Source organism: Muntiacus reevesi, chromosome 12 (genome assembly GCF_963930625.1).
Source record: "Muntiacus reevesi chromosome 12, mMunRee1.1, whole genome shotgun sequence".
NCBI lineage: Eukaryota > Metazoa > Chordata > Mammalia > Artiodactyla > Cervidae > Muntiacus > Muntiacus reevesi.
The window spans coordinates 9,652,593-9,661,406 of NC_089260.1; positions in this window are offsets into that span (position 1 = coordinate 9,652,593).

Consider the following 8,814-nt stretch of genomic DNA (forward strand, 5'->3'; position numbering starts at 1 on the left):
AAAATATGATTTATTAGTGTTATCTCTCTTTTTACATGATTAGTCTTGTTAGAGGTTTGTGAATTTTATTAATCCATAATAAATAATACAAATTATCATTTTATCTGTAATATCACATATTTTTTTCCTATTTCATATCTTTACTTTGTTCCTTTACGTTCTATATCATCAATGTTTATTTTTTATTATATATGTACTTATATTATCTTTATCTTACATTATTTTTATAACTTCCTTAACTGTTTATTTGTTTTCAAATTTGCCTTAAGCAATTGCAAAAAAATGCTCACTATTTACTTCTAAGACCCAGTTTGATTATTTCTTGTTTATTTATGTGATTTTGTTGTTTTATGGTCATTTTATTGTTTTATGGACATTTCAGATGATGAAAGGACTTCAGAAAGGTTATTTTCTGAGAATTTCCTTTGTGACCGAAGAAAAGGACAGGAAGTTTTGATGATAATGGAAACCGTGGAAGGTTTTGCAAGAAATGACATGCCAGGTCTGTGTTTATCAGAGTTATTCTGGCAACACTGTGAAGAATGGAACGGCAGAGACAAAGATAGAAAGAGCAGCTAGGGGCTCATGCAGCTGTTGGGGATATGGAGTGAGGGAGTGAGACGGTGGTTGGGTCCAAAAATGTTGATTACTTACTAGACAGGGAGACTGAAATCTAGGGACACCAAATACTTCTGGAATAGTTTGACTTCATAGAGTCCAAAAAATAAAAAAAAGATCATGAATGCTTTCCTTATGGGAAAAATTAAAATTTTGTTGGATTTTCGTTTAATCTGTTCTTGCTAGAAAAAGGAAGCTTTTTCTATTATATATAAGACATGAAGTTGTACAGGGCATTTTCATGGGTTAAAAGCATGGGATTGGGAATTCCACTGGCTGGTTTAACTATCAGCTTCTCCAATGACCTGTTGTATGACATTGGGTATGCCATTTACTTTCTCTGTGCCTTAGTTTTACATGTCTAAGTCTAGTAAAAATGCCCATTTCAGAGTAAAATGGAGAATTATCAGTATGTAAAGTGCTTATCACAGAAGTTGTCAAAACATATACACGTGTATTATTACTATCATTTGTATAACTCATTAATGTGTCCTATTTTTAAGTGCATACATAGAGTTTCATCGGGATCAATGAAACTGAATGAATGTCAATGATGTTTGCATACATTTTAAAAATCAATCAAATCAACTGGAAGTGTGTTTGAACATTCTGCTAATGAATCTCCATGTTCTACAAGAAAACTAAAATGACACGCATATTGCAATACTTATTGTGGTGGAAACAATACACTTGTTGCCTCACTTATTTTCATAGCATCCTAGTCAGAATTTGAAAAGAAGAGCCGAAGCTTAGAAGAGAGAAAAGCCAAGCTTACTTCACAGCTTGAACTCAGTTCAAGAGAGAGCTATGTGAGACATGCACTGTCCTCATCTCACAAATTGTGGTTCAACAAATATGCGTTGAAAAACTGCTACATGCCTGCTAATGTGTGATTTGAGTCTTTTTACAGTTAAGTGGTCAAGCTCTTTTCTATGGCTCAAACTGTGTAATGAATCATAGCTAGAAAGTTTACAAACACATGTTTCTCGTAAGAAAAAATGACCAGGACACTGTGAGCATCACTATTCTGAACAACAGTCTGTAAAATCTTACATCTTCCCAACCTAAACTCATTGAAAAATAGCTTTGGTGCCCCTATTTTTCAGCCTCACTGTCTACAGAGTAAATCAGAATTGTTAGGCCCAATATCCCTCCCATTTTCCCAGTTTACATCCCGAAGAGCTGCACTAGTCTCCTAACTGGTTTTTCTACCTTTGTCTTGATCACTGGGAATGCATTCTTCACAGTGTTGCCAGAATAATCTCTGGTAAACACAGATCTAATCATATGTCATTTCCCTTCCAAGGTCACCATCAATATAAAAGATAAAATTCTTAATTGTTTTTAGCAAAATAACTCTAAGTCCTTCCTAAGTTTGGCAAAAACACACTTTCTTAAATAATTTCCAGATATTTCACTCCTGTCTCTCCCATTCCTCCAGATCTCTTGCTAGAGGACTCATCACACTTGCCGTGTACGTTTATACCACCTTACCCTAACTCTTGTTGCATTCTCTGCCTTCTCTCCATTCTCTTTCACTGACATTATGTTTTGTCAGTCTACCAATTTGCTACAGTCACTTTTTGTCCTTTAGTACCTTTGCTCAGATATTTCTGCTTTAGCCATTTCTGAATAGCCTCACACTCATAGCAGAAACAATGACTCTCTCTTTGGATTTCATATGTAAGTTGGTTTAAAAACACAGAAAACACTTTCTCATAGTATTATTTTCAAGTGGTTATATACAGATGTGATAGCTGACCATCAAAGAATTGATACTTTTGAACTCTGGTGCTGGAGAAGACTCTTGAGAGTCCCTTGGACAACAAGGAGATCAAATTAGTCCATCCTGAAGGAAATCGATTCTGAATATTCATTGGCAGTACTGATGCTAAAGCATCCATACTTTGGTAAAGCACTGACTCATTGGAAAAGACCCTGACTGATGGGAAAGATCGAAGGCAGGAGGAGAAGGGGACGACAGAGGATGAGATGGTTGGATAACATCCCCAACTCAATGGAGATGAGTTTGAGCAAACTCTGGGAGATAGTGAAGGACAGGAAAGCCTGGCGTGCTGCAGTCCATGGGGTCTCAAAGAGTTGGACACGACCGAGTGACTGAACAGCAATTGAGAACTTATTTTCCTGTTAGACCTGAGATCTTTTGAAAACCGGTGCCTTACTTCTACCCTACCCATTTTCCAATTCTCCCAGAACATAGCTGCTTATGGAACTGAATTAAGCATGTATTCTCTGGGAGGCTGCCAATCTCTAGACAGGAGCACCCTAAGCACCACTCCATTCCCATTGAAGGCTCTTTCCTTTCACCCCCTTTCTGGTTTTCCCCAACCCCCATTCTCTGTGCAGAGGGAAGGTGGAGCAAATTCGGTTGGTCAGAGGGGAGCACTGGTGGAATTAAAGGCACCACTCCCTTGTTGACGGGGGCACGGCCAGGAATGCCCACCGACCCCGCCTTCACTGTAAGAACCGGTTCTGGTCCTGGAGGCAGCTGCTGCTGAAGTGGAGACACACGGGCCCAGCGACTCCTTTTTGGTCTTCAGACTCACACAGTGCTCAGCCCAGATATTCCGAGAGCTTTGTGACAGGCCCCTGGGGGCCAACTGACAGGGACTAAGGCATGGTGAAATTCAGCATTTGTTGTCACCTCTGGGTACAGGGTTTCTTGGGAACTTCATATGGAAAAAGAGGTGGGAGCCTGAAACAGAAGCTGGAAATTCTAAGTCAATTGATTCTAGTATCTTCAAATATGAACCATCAAAATGAACCCTGATCCCTAAGAGCAGACTAGGGAAACCATATTTTACATATTGAGATTAGCACCTTAAGACTTTCCTGGTGTTTCAGTGGATAAGAATCCATTTGCCAACGCAGGGGACATGGGTTCAATCCCTGGTCCAGGAAGATCCCACATGCCGCAGGGAAACTAAGCCCCTGCCCCACAACTACTGAAGTCCACGTCTTGGAGTCTCCGCTCGCCGCAACAAGAGAAGCAAGTCATGGCTCACTGAGTCCAGCAATGAAGACCTAGCGCAGCCCAAGGTAAGTAGATAAATAAAGCTCAGAAAAAAATTCCTGTGTTCTCTGACTTCCCTTGGGGGTTAAGTGGCTTTAACCTGTAAGCCCCCTTACCACAGAAGTGTGGAGTGATTAGGTGGGATACAGATCGGGATGGGGTTGATAATAATAATTAAGGAAAGTGAAAGCCACTCAGTCCTGTGTGACTCTTTGTGACCCCATGGACTATACAGTCCATGGAATTCTCCAGGCCAGAGTACTGCAATGGGCAGCCTTTCCCTTCTCAGGGGATCTTCCCAACCCAGGGATCAAATCCAGGTTTCCGGCATTGCAGGCAGATTCTTTACCAGCTAAGCCACCAGGGTAGCCTGATAATAATAATTTAATACCTTTTCTTAATCTTCCTGGAATTTGGGGGTAGTTTTAAAGAAATAGCATGCTTATTTATTTATTTATTTTTCTGTTCTTGCCTATAGAGGTTGTTTCTTAGCAGCGTTTCATGTCTACCACCTGCTGACTCTTACCTTCACTACGAGCTCATGAGGATACAGCTAGCTCTCCCTAAGTAGTCCCGCCTAACGTAAGGTGATCATTCTTTCCCAATCTGCATTCAAAGGGCAAAATTATAGTCTCTGTTCATCCTTATATATAAAATGCTTAAACTGATTTCAAATTGGTCACGTTTCAAGCAAGGTGCTACCTAATTTTAGCAGCTACTAGAAAGAAAAGTGGGTCATTCACTTCAAAGCTGCAGCTATAGGCTATCCGTGTACTGCACCAAGCCACAAGCCCTTTTCATGTTCCAAGTTAAAATTGTGAGCGACCACATGTTTGTCATTGTAATTGATCCTATAGTGCTGCTCTGTCTCAGCTCTTTCATCCTCAAATGTATATAAACATTCCCCTGGCCTCACCAGTTTCTATTTCTTTCATTGATGCCCAGTGTTTATGAGCTGGGCGTGCTGTCCCTAGTAATGAAAGACTGCAAGCTGCCATGACTCGTTCCTGGGCTTCTTTTTCACACTGTGGAGCATTTGTTGTTGTTGTGTTTTTGTATTTCTGAGTCAAGTTTCTATTTGCACTGTAACCTAATCAAATGAGCTTGTGTTGGATTTTATTCCTCCGAATGGTGGTTAATGTAGTCCTCAGCTATGGCATTAGTTATGGCCTGCCCAGGACTGCTCAAGGGTAGGCTTTGTGATTTACCTGACTCAGTATGTGATCAAGCATCCCCATTATGGGAATAAAATGAAAACTTTCAATATCATGGTCATGCAATAGAGAAAACAATTTTACCTCAGCACTCAAGCTCAAACGGTACACTAATCTACGGTAATTCTGTTATTGCATTTGGAAGCAATTCCTTCTATTCACTCAGAGATAACTGTTAACAATACAATAGGCTTCCTCCTGCCTTTTCCCCCAGTGAGCAAAATATGCTGTTCATTGCAAAGAAACCTAGCAGAAGCAGCCTGTAGTGTTTGTTTCTACGTGAATTAGTGTGTACTTGAAGACCATCAGGAGGCTTGGTTTGTATTATGAGTTTACTGTGAAACATGTACTTGGGGTATAGGACACTCAAGAAAAATATGCATGGGGAGGAGATTATTACCTTCCTCAGATTTTAGAGAGGAATCCAATAAAAGCTTCTTTGACTCCAGTAATCCCGCAAGTGCAAGTCTGGCTCGAGAACTGGGCTGCCTGGATGGTTTTGGAATCATTATGCAAAGGGAATTATTTGATAAGCAAACATTACACATTTGCTCGCTATGTTCCAGTATGTACTGGACTCACTGATTATGCACCTTGTGTTTTATGTTTAGCCTTGCTTCCACATTTAAATCAATCACCTTTGGTAGAAAAATATTAAATTCACTTAAGAGAAGACAATCTTTTAACTTTCTAAACCCACATTTTTGGTATTAACAATTTTACATCAGAAATGCTCCCTTCCATATCTATCTCTAAGCTGTCATTAATGGTTTCACATCTTTCCTGTCCACCTAGAATGAGGGCAGAATAGCAATTTAATAAATAATGACAGATATGAGATGTACAGTAATTTAACAATGCCTCTCTTTTTCTACTAAAATAAGATTCTTAACATTTTTCTGTGGTCTTTTTTGACAATTTTGTTCTGCGAAGACATCTTTTAAAAAACTTAATTTTGGCTTTTCTGACCTTTAATAAAACAAAGCAGATCATCTAGGAATGGCAGGTAACTCTACAGTTGGCATTGGGTCTCTTAGTTAAAATCTCTGTTACATGTTGAGCCTTTAAGCTGGGAATGTGATTCTCATCACTGTATGGTGTCAACTTTCACACAAACAAGCTAAAATAAACATGAACGAGGTAAGGCTTACAACTGGAAAAATCAACAGTATCTGGGGAATGTAAAAGAGGAGGAGTTGGGCATCCAAAGCCAAGAGAATTCAAGGAATGAAAATCCTAGGCTAATCACCCCAGACATCTTTGCTTGATTTGATTAAAACATGTTTCAAATGATGGGATGTGTAGCTTTAAAAATAGAAGCAAGTCAAAGTACAGTTCATTTTTTTTCTAAATTGGGAAAATGAGGTCACAGTGATTATTCAAAAGAGAGAACTAACAAAGGGCATTACAAAATCTACTTTTCCAGTGCTACCTCTGGCTTTCTTAAGAGTCTTTTGGTATATGCTAGTCATTTTTTCTCCCCAATTTTACTGATACAATCAACATATAATGCTGAATGTGTTTAAGGTGTACCGTCTAATATATGACTTCGCACCCATCACCTCATAGGACTAAAAAATGTTTTGTTTTTTTTTTCTTACATTGAGAACTCTTAATTTACCCTTCTAACAACATTCAAATATAATGTACAGCAGTGCTACCTACAGTAATCTTGTTGTACATCTCATCCCTAATACTTTTTTATCTCATATCTGGAAGTTTATACCTTTTGACCACCATCATGATAGCTGTTTCTGAAGTGAAATGACATCATTGTGTTTAATGTAATGAAAAGGGAGAGGATTTTGCATATTTTACAATAAGAAAAGTGGCTTACTTTGCATTCAACATGAATCCAAGAACATTACTGACTTTTAAAGACTTAGATTCACAGAATAAAGCTATCAGATTTCTTTCCTGTCTGTGTAAGAATAACTCAAATCCTTAGATTTTGCTGCAAAGTTTTAGTTTAAGAAGTACTGAGTGACATCCATGTGCCAAAAGCCATGCTTGTTTTTAATATTCAGAGAAAGTACAAAGGGTTTTGAAAAACCTGAAATTGAAAGTATTCTCTCCACGTGTCCTTCTCTTATTAGCTGTCACGTATGTAGATACATTCCCCCAACCTCTAGGAGTAATGGCTGTTTCCTTGCCTAAACCTTTATGTGAAAAGTTCCTCTTTTCTTTTCAACTACAGTTCTAAATATGGCACCTAGGAGAGGCAGAAGAAATTCACTTTCTAAAGTTATAAGCATGGAAGTAGATACTTGGAGGTTTAATGTTGTGTCATAAGACAGCAAATAGTGTAACATGTCACTGAGACATCCAAACTTCAAAACCCCCAATATTCTTCCTTTTGAACTTTTCTTTTACAAATGCAAGCAAGCAGGAGAGACAGAATCTTCTCTTTATGAATACGTTACAACATTTGCCTCCATTCCCTGCCTTCTCTACTCTAACCCACCCTAAATTTTTCGTTGGGAAGGTTGAAGCTTTTAAGTACAGCTTGAATACTCAGAGAAATAAGTACAGACGGTTCTCTTTTGACTTTGTAGTTTCTCAGCTTGAGCTGATAGTAGGTATCCCCGACTACTGTTGGCCTTAGAAGATCTGTCATCTAGCCCTTACCTGCTGGATAAAATACCACCGGCTGTTTGAAAGCCTCAATGCTTCATATTCTCAACATTTGGACTTGCTTCTCACACACTGTTATCTGCATTGAGTTCCTGCTCTGAGAATTATATATTCTAAAGGATTTTTTTTTTACCAATATAAAGACCCAAAGCAATGCACAATGTAAAAATGTTGCTTTTCCTACCTTGACAAATATCACTTAAATAGTTCTCTCGTATGTAAATATAACTTCAGTAGCAAAACTTTTTTGGGGGAACCATCTGTAATAATCTGGAAATGTTCATGTAGGATCATATGTTGATCCCCTTTTTCTTTCCTCTGACAGTTTGGGCATCTATATCCAAGGTAAACCTGGGGGTGTTTGCCTCCTACATTCATCTGTACTTTCTTAATTCAGGTTATTAAATATGTGACAACCTCAAAGCTTTTGACAAGTATCATAAAGACAGTGATGCATTGAAAAGGTTATTTTGGATAGTGCTGAAAATATTTGTGATGACAAGATTATTTTAGGCACCAAATGTATACTTAAGGAGGGAGGTTGTAAATTCAAAATTCTTGATGAAATGTCCAGAATTCATGCAAGGTAAGAATAAGAATGACCCAAGCAGAATTCTTCAGATTTGGGGGAAGATGATACAGGAATCTGGTCTTCAACTCTCAGGGAAAAAAAGGGGATATTCTAGTCTGCTGATATTTTGGAAGTACTTACTTAACCAAGTCAGGTTGAGAGGTAAACATGCTCCCTGGTCAGGGTATCAGTCATTCAGACGCCATGACCTGATCCACCCCATGTGTGCGTAGATTATGATATTCACTGTCCTGTTAGACACTTTTCTCACAGGAAAGAGCAGCGCAAGAAAAGCTAAAACCTGAGTTTTTCTTTTTTTAATATAATTCTTAACATTTGCTAAGAGTCAGGTAGGAACAGATCCAGGTTTTGTGGGGCTTAAAGCTACACTATTGGGGGTTTACTTCCTTAATAAAAAGATTACAAAACTACTAAGTAAATTTATAATTTCCGTAAGGAAAAGAAATCACAGGGAAGTACAAATTTTGAAGTATCTCTTCATAGGATGATGTGCAATCATTTTCTGTAGAGAGAATAGAAATACAATTCTGTTTTGCTTCCAGCAGTGCTGATTGAATTTTCTTTTTACTGCCTTTATATTGCTAATAGTGTAGAGTATTTTCTTATGTCTTTTTCTTATGCCATTATAAGAATGTGATGTAAGTCCAATGGGGAAGCCCTATCCGTTTTCTTTCACATAGGAGCCATAAGATTTGTAAGGATTTTCTATATATGAGCTTTCA